Below are 10,900 nucleotides of genomic sequence, written 5' to 3' on the forward strand. Positions count from 1 at the left end.
ATACGAAACAAGCTTCTTTGAAGAATGCGCTGAACTACTATCATCTGTGTGTTGACTTTAACAGCATTATTAGTGGCTATTTAAATATATACACTGATAAATGCAATAATAGCAATGACAAAGAACCTTTGTGTTCATCACATAACAAAGGACATATCCTAGATGTAGTTATTTCCAAAAGTGTGCACAGCCTAGGGATGTTCACTCTGACCATTACTGTCTTATTTAAAACAGCCATCTCTGCAAAAGAATCAAAACTGGTGTATTAAGAAAGTACTTTATTAATGAAAATACACACACCACCTCTGTCTACAAATCCTACTAGGCCATGTTGAGCGCTTTAATCTTAATGTTGCTAATGTTATTGATGCCACGCAAGAGTGTGCAGACAATAGAGAAAAACAGGTTGACTACGACATTTATAAAAAGAGACTTTGTATTTTTAATCTTGAACAAAAACAGGCAAGACAGATATTTTTTTTCTCTGAGATTATTAATAAAAGCAGTGATAATGTGAACACAATATTGCCTGTCATCAACAGACTGACAAATCCCCCTGCATCACTCTCCCCGCAAAGTGTTATTGTTATCCAGTAACTCATAAAATGATTTTCATCCTTCTTTTCCCAAAAAGTCAAGAAAATAAGGGAAATCATTGGTAATCATAACATGAAAGCCCTGAGCCTTCAGATACTGTTACCAGTCTGACAAATTTCAACCACTAGACTCTGCAGCTTTAACAGGAATTGTTCAACACATGAGATCCACTGTTTGCTGCTTGGATACTTTGCTGTTTTCCACCTTCATAGCAGCAGATGTGCTTCACATAATTAATAGCTCTCTCCGGTCAGGCATTTTCCCAAGAGGTTCTAAAACAGCAGAAATCAAATTCTTAAGAAGGCTTAATATAGATGCCTCACTAATGAACAACTACAGGCCGATATCAAAGGTGCTCAGTTTCCCTTGCTATTCTTAATATCTGCATAATACCACTGTATATATTCAGATGACAAAAATGGGTGTTTTTAAACATTTAACAAGAGAATGATATGTAAATGTAACTATCAGATTGATAGATACATAGATATATAGATTTAAGGGACATTAGGGTAATTAATTACACTGCTCATAACATTACTTTCTCATTTTTCTCAAAGACCTGAAAAGTATTGTCACATAGCTATTAGCTAACAATATAAACCTTAGGCTACCGATCTTTCTCTTAGTAACTAGGTTTGAACACAAAAGCAAACGCACAACGCAAAAATGAAAACTAGCTCAAAGAGACTTCAAAGCGATCACAACAGTGATTCTACTTTAGAAACATGAGCAGAGAGAAACCGAGGCAACACCACTGACTGCTCATCACTGCTTTTGTTACCTGTCGAATATCAGGTTCTAAAGCTAAGGCGCACACTTAGCTTTAACATAGGGTTGCCAACTCCCTGAAAAATAATTAAGGGACACCTCGTGGCCAGGGCCGGGCAACCCAGTTGTCTTCACCCTTCCCAGTGTGGTGAATTTTGTAGCTCTTTTTTTTTGTGTGTGAAATTATTTTTTTAACCATTTGACTTGAATTTGATTTAAGTAGATGCATATTGTTTGTGATATGACCATATTGGAAACAAATGATCATTTAGCCATTTATTTTTAGCTCAAAATGACAACATTAACACAATAAAACAGGTCTCTTTCTTAAACAGAAGCCTGTCATGCTTAACTTTTGAGAATATAAGTAAATCTTTCTTTAAAAGAACTCTGTCCTGCTTAACTTAAAATTATATAAATTAATAGAAAACAATAGAACGAAAAACATTCTTGTAACAGTGCACATAAAGTGCATTTAGTACAATTGGCTTCAGTTGAGGTATTATTTCAGCTTTTCTAATGCTAATCAGCTGCTCCTGTTTGTAAACCCACTTGTTCCCATGATTAGGCATCATAACTCATCATCATTATTCATCTATGTATTACTTTTATGTATTAGTCATCTATTTGTTGTAATCATCTATCCTTGCAGTTGTTTATTACACAAAATAAATTATATTATCACACTTCTGGCCACATAGCGCTGATATTCACTGCACATGCCCATATTAACCTTAACCAGAGGGTTTAAAAAAAACAAACCAGTGTTTACATACCATATCTGCTTTTGCCGTGGCCTGGTGGACAAAAAATTGGTTAAGGGTTCCCCGAGCTTTCACGCCCCTCATGTTCTTCATGTGCCCACCATTAGAAGCATGCCTATGGAAAAAGTGTGCCGGCACACAGTGCAGTGCGCTTTATAGGTGTTGTCGTGCACTTTTCCAGCCAGGTGTTTTCCTTTTCCCATTCCTCCCAGTACTTTTGCAGCCTTTTTTTTCTTTCTCTGAGGGGAACAAACATTGCTGGTCTAATGCTGGGCTTACACTGTGCGATTTTTGGCCCATTTTGAGCCGATTTTTGAGTCGTGCGACCGATTCGGTGATCGGCCCGATTTTGGCCTTCATCGTGCATCGTGTAGTATACGTGGGGTAACGAGAAGCGATTAACACCTCACGACCAGCTCCCGATCATCAATCGCTCGTGAGGGTGTCACCGCAGCCGCTCACACTGCTCACGCGCAAAGACGGAGCATCTGGACACAAACGATGGAGACACAACTTGTAGAACTTTGGAAAGCTCATCCGAGCCTTTTCGATGTGGCATCACAAAATTATCACGACCACAACAACCGTGAAAATAGTTGGATTTACATTGCTGCTCAATCACAGCTGCCCGATCAATGTTTTTCATTAGCAATTTAGCAAAGTTGATGGTGGTGGTGTGCGTGTCTGTGTGAGTGAAAGACACAGAGGGAGAGTGAGCGACAGATTTTCTGTTATAACCTTCATTTTATGGAGGCACAGTGTGAGCACTCAGGTCGCATCAGAGCATCGGGCGGTATAGTGTGAGACCCTGCATCGTGACCTACAAACTTATAACCCCTGCGAGTCAATCGTGCAGTTTGAGCAGAAGCTGAATAACGTGACTGAAAAAATCGCACAGTGTCTGCCCAGCATTAGGTGTACTGTCTGGAATTATGTTTTCAAACAAAGCGTTAATTCCATTAACATTTATAGACTACTTTTGATTCTCACTGTATTACGGGACAAAGTGACTCCCTTATTAGCTCAATACGGGACGTGTACTTTTGTTTCTAAATACGGGACGATTCCGTTTTTTAAGGGACGGTTGGCAACCCTACTTTAACATCACTCTGGGTTCTTGGTTAGCTTTGTGTTAGCATGATATCTTTGCACATGCTAACACAAAGCTAGCCAAAATTGTGTCAACAGTATAATGCTGTTGTTTTTGTTTTTACTGTCACGGTCTTGTCTATTTATGCAATAAAAATAAAACTACTGTCCATATCAGTCGGACAGCTACGGTTTTTTCATAATTTTCCAGAACTTTCGCGAATTTTAACAAACACTAAAAAGGCTGAGCGCCTTACTCCAACACACTAATTTACAAAGCACCAAATGGCCTGGGCCTAGTTCCATTTCAAATCTACTTGTGCTTTACAAAACATCCAAAAGTCTCAAATCAACAGGAATAGGTCTTCTATGTGGCCCCAGAATTAAAAAAAACAATGTGAAGCAAGTCTTTAGTTTTTCTGGTTCTCACCTCTGCAACAAACTTCCTGAACACCAGCTATAACCGCCGCTTTGTTTACTTGAATCTTTATTATTTGAAGTGGCTTATCAGTAAACCATTTCTGCAGCCTCCTCTTAAGCTTTTGTTTGTATTCATTTCTAGAGTGCGGTTCCCCATGTTCACATATGGTCTAAAGATTAGTCATTACAGATCAGTGTAAAACAGTTGTCTATAGAGGACTGCATCCTCCCACAGTTTTACCACTATTTTGACAATGTTTTCACAAAGCTTGTGTCATGGACGACCTGGGTTTGCAGTGACAATCACATCTACGGTAACAATTAGCATGACAGATACCGTATACATACATATCTGAGAAGATGAAGAACAACTTATTTCTAATTGTTGCTGTAATATTTTTAGGATTGCTTTTTCATGTTGTATATAATGATGTCTCAAATGTCACTTTCTATCAGTAAAGCACTCTGAATTACCTTGTGACTGAATATTGCTGATTGATTGATTTAACTTGACTTATCACCGATTCTTTAAAGTGAACCTTTGTCTATGTTTGAGCTTCATCATGTTAGAAATCAACACTAAAGGGAAAATTAGTAGCCATTTGTTAAAATGTGATGAGAGGGGATCGGTGACTGGGTGTTAGTATGTGATAAACTGGGAATGAGTGCTTGCAAAACGATTTTGCAAAAGGAAGAAACTGCTGGTTCTAGAAGTTTGCCTGTTTGTCTTTGTTTTCAAGGCGATAAGAATAGTATACTGATGAGATGTTTGCAAATGACTCACAGACTATCATTCAGAGACCAGACCGCTTCGACCATAACAGGCCCTCCACGCTGAATCGGTAAAAGCTTCACATGAATAGAATTTGAAAACTAAAGTACAAACAGAAAAACAAGTGTCTGCATCCATTTGCAACACAGTTCAATAAAACCATTAACCATAAAACATTTCCAGATGCTGTCTTTTAGTCTGTCCACAAAGTTCAAGCAAATGTTTGTGTGCAGTTTTTTTATCCTCACTGACTGACATTTCTACTCCTGATTTCAATTTTAATGTTGTTCTTGTTTGGTTGTTTTTTTTCATTTTTTACAATCTTTGTTTCACCTTTTTAACACTTCAAGTTTTATAATGAAAGGCTTTGCAAATAAGATTATAAGATGCATCGAGGTGGATAAGAATAAGGGACAATCTAAGATAAAGACTGTTATTCACTCTTTACCCTTTACCTCTTTACATCATGCAAGCACACATATCTGCATGTATATTTATCTCCAACATGAAAGCTCTGTGCGTGATATCTGCCTATCTACATTTCTGTGTGGGTTTTATTGTTTGAGCAAAGGAGCAACTGCGTCATATGCGGAAGGGACTCTGTTAGCTAGTGTTCAGGTCATTGAGAATGACTGATGTCTTCAATCCTCGCTGTTGCTTGCAGCCTTGAAGCGCTCTGATTAATCATCTCAGTTATTATTCTTATTACTATTATCACCACTCATTGCTCTGCCTCAGCTGAGGAAGATTCCTTGTGGATTTTCTCTGTCATTCACTGTTCAGAAGTCCAGCCGTCTACAGTGGTTTGCTGAGCTAGAGGCTTTTACTCCTTCCATTACAAGTCACTGACAGAAAGAAGCTCTAAAAAGTTCTGTGCTATGCCCTTCCTTTGGAAAACATGCATTTGTACATAATTTCACATGAATATTTGATCATGTATCATATCTTTGGAAGCACATTTTATAATGAAGAGTCATGACAATAAAGTCAATGAATATTAAAATAAAAGAGGGGAACTATCATCACCATATATTTTCTTGACCTCCTCAGTTTCTTCCCCCTGTCTCACTAGTGCCGTTTCAAAGTGACCCATTTCTCTCTGCAGTCTGAGCTTGTCTCTGTGAATTCCTCTGAATATACAGCAGTGTATGAATAAAGACACGGAAGATAAGGAAGCGCTCTTTCTCAGACACTCTGAGGGCTTATCTCAAAACTACAAAACGACCAAACTCTGGACCACTCTCCCTCAATTTCTCTGTATGTCATTAAAGCGCTTTATTCAATTTAGGGCTAATATTCTTTGAGAGTTCATAAATTTTGCGCTGAAATTGTGGTTTTATTGTCCATAAAATCTCATCTAGGTTTCCAGAAGGATTTAAATGTCACAGTTTAATGTGAAACTTTCTTTTTTTATCTGCTTCCTGCAAAGACTTTGCTTGTGTCAAAATGTGTTTGTTGCAGGTTGAACACCGGGGTTAAGAAAGGATATCATGTAAAAAACAATAATTCCTCAAGGATTATGTACTTACACATTAGCATATATATATATATATATATATATATATATATATATATATATATATATATGTATATATATATATATGTATATATGTATATATATGTGTATATGTATATATATGTGTATATATATATATATACATATATATATATATATATATATATATATATATATATATATATATATATATATATATATATATATATACATGTATATATATATATACATATATATATATATACATACATACATATAAGGGTACACGCAAATGTACACATTTCCCTAAATGGAAATGGAAGAACAAAGGACGCACACATACCAATCAAGTCTGAGTAAATGGAAATGAAAATAAGGAAAGACTGAATGTAATTTAAAGCAAAACAAACGTTTCAATATAGCTTGCATTTCTATTTCTACTTCATTGTTATTGCTTTAACAATTGAGTGCGCTATACAGTAGGTGTAGTGTAATGGTTATACATAAGAGCGGATGCTGTGGAACTTTTTTAGGCTAATTCATTGTTGAAATCATATCAACCTCAGTCAAACAGTCACATACTGCACCATGTTCCATCCGTGCATCTGCAGTTTCAGTTTCAGCCGTATGCAACACTGTGTGGGTCTGTGGATCCTTTGCTCTGGACTTTTTTGCTCTGGTTGTGGTTCCAGAACTGAGAATCCCAAGTAGTGATCATTTTCGCCTCCTTCTTCTTTTCACATCTTTGTTATTTTCTTTTGTAAGCATAAAGTCTTTACACTCTTCATATTTATACACCCCTTTGCATTTAATCCTTAGTTATTAACAAACTCTCGTCCTGTCTCCCTCCCTTCACCCACAGATTCTGGTTCTGCCAAACATTTCTTCCTGTTAAAAGGGAGTTTTTCTATCCCACTGTCACAAAGTGTTTTTACCTGGTAATATAAAGCGCCTTGAGGCAGTTGGTGTTGTTATTTGGAATTATGTAAATAAATTAATTGACCTTAACTAAATTAAGTTTAGTAACTGTTGTGCAAACAGCTTGACTGAGTTTTGCCAGTCAATATATGTTTCCACCCCCATCAACAGGCACAAGCTTTCAGTAGTGACTGAATAAGATAATGGATACAGGTGGCAGAAATGAGGTTCCTCCAAAAGGTGTATGGGAACACATTTATGGGGGGGGGGCTCGATCACTCAGGAGGGCCTAACAATAGTCCTGCTTCTCCTCCACATCATAAGAAGCCACTTGAAGTGGCTCTACAAGGACAGCTTCTAGGTGAGGTGTTTGGGACATGTCTAACTAGGAGGAGGTACCAGTGTAGACCCAGAGGAGCTGGTGCAGGTGGCTGTGGAGAGGTCCTGTAGCTCTGGGCATCTCTGCTTATACTGCTGCCCCCACAACCCAGTCCCGCATAAGCGGTTGAAAATGGTTGGCATGACTGAGAAATAAATTTTTTTCTGATATAGTTATAAAAGAAGTTCATGAGTACATATGTTGTAACTTAAATGCATTTGCACATTTTTGCACACACAGTGTTATTCATAAATCTACACCCAGTTTTATGCATCTGGCTCCCAATGGCCATTACCCAGCTCCTAGTCAAATAAACCCTGTGTGTTTTGCCAAAGTCCTCATTTAACCCTGATTAACGCAGCCCCCAGCAGGAGCGTACCACTTCATAATTCCCCTTTCTTCTCGTTTCGGTGGTTACAGGACAGGTCCAGTGTCACTGTGGGGTTTAAAGGAGGTCACGTGATCATGAAAACGCTGCACACCTCTCACCACACCAATTACGCCATGCGAAGGAATGAATGATGAAGCCCGTCAGGAGCCCTTGCTGAGAGTAAGAACGCATGAGAAAAGCTGTAAGAGAGACACATGCCTTAACACTGCATGTTTTAAGCACATGTTCCCTTTTCGCAGTAAATTAAGAGCAGGTTGGTCAGGCGGCCGGTCTGCATTTTAATGGATCTCGAGGTGATGTTTTATACAGCTCATACACAATAGGCCCAGTGTGGCTTTACTACGCCCACAGGCAGCTATTTTTCAGCAGCAGTGTTACTCCGTACTGTGTACATTAGGAGAGTGTGTGCTACAGGATTAAAATAAGAGCATTCTGGTCTGTGGTCACTCCTGCTACATTTGTATATATAATGCTATGTTGCCATTGTGGTATAGAAAATACCACACTGGGATGTTACTCAACCACAGCAGTGGTTGAGTAGTTGGACCGTGTACAATAAAAACTTCTCCACTGCAATTTTTGCTGCTTTTATTTCATGTTAACATCTTTTCAGTCTTAGAGACACTATTCGAGTTATAGAATAGTGTCTAATAGTATACAAGAATACCTTAAAGTAAAGGTATGTTTTTTTCTTCCCGAGGTAAAGGAAAATGTGGGGGGGGAAGGAACTGGAGGTGGACTTAATGAACACTGATGAACACTGGGGCAATGAGGGTGGAAAATAGTGTCACTGTTCAGCCACATTCTCAGGCACTTGTCAGTCTGCCGCTTCTAGTCCAAATAATTAAATATCCAAATCAGAAGTCCTTTGGTGTTTAAGGAGCCAACACAAAGTAAGCGACATAAGAGGGAAGCACACATCAACACTTGTTAGTAATGTGTCATTTATGCGTAGGGGTTATGCTTCTAACTGCCACTTTTGTCAGTTAGAAAATGGGCTGACTCGACTAGTTTAAGACTTTTAAACAATGGTGACGTGGCATTTCAGGGCACCAGCTGAGTGAGGTTACGTCGAGTATGAGGACTAAAACACAAGAGGCATGAAAGTGATGCAGATATATATATATATTATCTGATTATCTTTTCATTAGAGGGTGGGATATATTGGAGAGCAAGTGAACATTTGCAGGACAAAATAAGCAAGCATAAGGATCTGAACAAGTTTTACAAGGACCATTGTCGCGGCTAGACGACTGAGTCAGATATTCTTCAAAACTGCAGCTTTTGTGAGGTGTGGTTGGTCTACAGTGGTCAGTATCTATCAAAAATAATTCAAAGAAAGAACAGGGGTCATGGGTGGCCAAGGCTTATAGATACAAGTGGGGAGCTAAGGCTGGCTCATGTGGTAAAGCAAGCTATTGTAGCTCAAACTGCTGAAAATCCAAATACACATGTGCATCATAGCTCGTTGTGTATGTTCAATATAATGCTGACTCCCTAACCTGCTAAGAGAACGTGGAAAACATACTTTGGGCTTAATAGTTTATTGGCATATTAGCATTGTGATTTTGAGTAGTAAACTTAAAACAACTCACCATTGATGGGTAATTAGGACTGGAATATTTCATAAAGTTCCTACATAGCGTTAACTTTGAGGAAGTGTCAGGAAAAGCAAACATACTTGGAGTTGCATTAAACAATATGGCATTTTCAACACATCCAGCCTGGTAATAAAACAGCTGTCGCTCAACATTATTATACTTTGTTCTATTTACACCCCTGTAAAGTAGCCATTCATTGTTCTAACAAGGGTACTTTTGATGTTTTTGTTTAGTTTATGTTCATTGATTAAAGGAGCTTGAATTTCTAGTAATGCGAGCATCCAGAGTTTCTAGTGTGTAATGTATTGTTGCATTCTTTATTGGACTCTACATCAGTATAAAGCTGACGTAAAGAAAACTGATTTAATGTTTTTCTTCCACTGACAAAACTCCACGGTGTGAACTTGGGCAGCGAAGAAACACAATTGCTTTTTGAATCCAGCTGTAGCCAGTGTGCCAGCTTGGAGACTTCATCTGATGACTTGTGACTGATGACTGTAGTAACTCTTTTATGAGAAGTAGTATATTATCAACGTGTTGAATCCAAAAGTGTCAACAGACAAATCTCTGCAGCAATCCGCTGCCCACAAGTCTCTTTAAAGACCGTATCTCACCGTTAGCACAGAATGAAGGATGAGTAGAGAGGCAGTGTTCACTTTACTTTAAGAGCCAAATGCACAACATTACTTTCCATCCTAGTAAATAAGATTTCATTCTAATTTTGTGGTTACACAGCAGCAACAACAACAACTGTAAACACTTTCCTTGTTGCTGCCGTTCCTCACGTATGACCTTTGTATCCAACAAGGTACAAGTAAAGCACCTGATATAACGACAGTATAGATTTGTGTAAAATGCTGGATAGAGAGCAAAGGTGTGATTGGTGCCCTAAGAATGGCTCAGGGCTTCATACTTGATTCTGGCTCCGAGGACTGCTAAACAACAGCCAAGCTCTCTGCAGTGGTCTCGTTGTAAATATTAAGAGTTAATTCCCTCTGTAAAATACAGCTGTAAACCATCTGCACCACTGTTAATCACAGAGAAAATGCCCCGCCAAGAATCTCCACTTGCCCTATTCAAATTGCAGCACACAAGCCACAAATATTCACGGGTTGCGAGCGCATATGGACGCGCACTCAGAGTTTAGATTCATTGCTTAATGTCTTTGGCAGGAAACACCAGGCATCCCTCCAGCTCTGTGGGATGTAGTTTAAAGATATACATACACAAAGGAGCACAAAAGTCAGGAATGGTGTATTTATGCTGTGTGATTTAATTAGCTGACTCTTGAAGGTGGTAGATAATACACTGGGTTGACTGTTGAAAGAGCTAGAGAGAGCCAAGACCAAGGGAAAGGCAGGGGGAAAGGTGCAATGACGTCCAGTGTATCAGCATTTTATCACAGCTGTGTAGCTGGAGGTTTAAAGGTCAATCCCTTTCTGCTTTCAGCAACAGTCACCTTGCCATACTGACAGAGCTATCTGAAGCATCATTGACTAAATCAACCATCAGGCAACACTGCAGCACCTCTTAAATGGCTAATGGAGCTGCCAGACCAGCTGGGAATACAAACCAATGGATTTATTGAACATTCAGCATACAGCACGGCCAGCAATTCAAAGCTTACACATACACTTAGGTTTCCGTTTAACTGTGTAGTTTCAAATGTTTTAACAGGACTTATTTTGCTTCCATAACACATC

This window comes from Pelmatolapia mariae, linkage group LG12 (assembly GCF_036321145.2).
Source record: "Pelmatolapia mariae isolate MD_Pm_ZW linkage group LG12, Pm_UMD_F_2, whole genome shotgun sequence".
Classification (NCBI taxonomy): domain Eukaryota; kingdom Metazoa; phylum Chordata; class Actinopteri; order Cichliformes; family Cichlidae; genus Pelmatolapia; species Pelmatolapia mariae.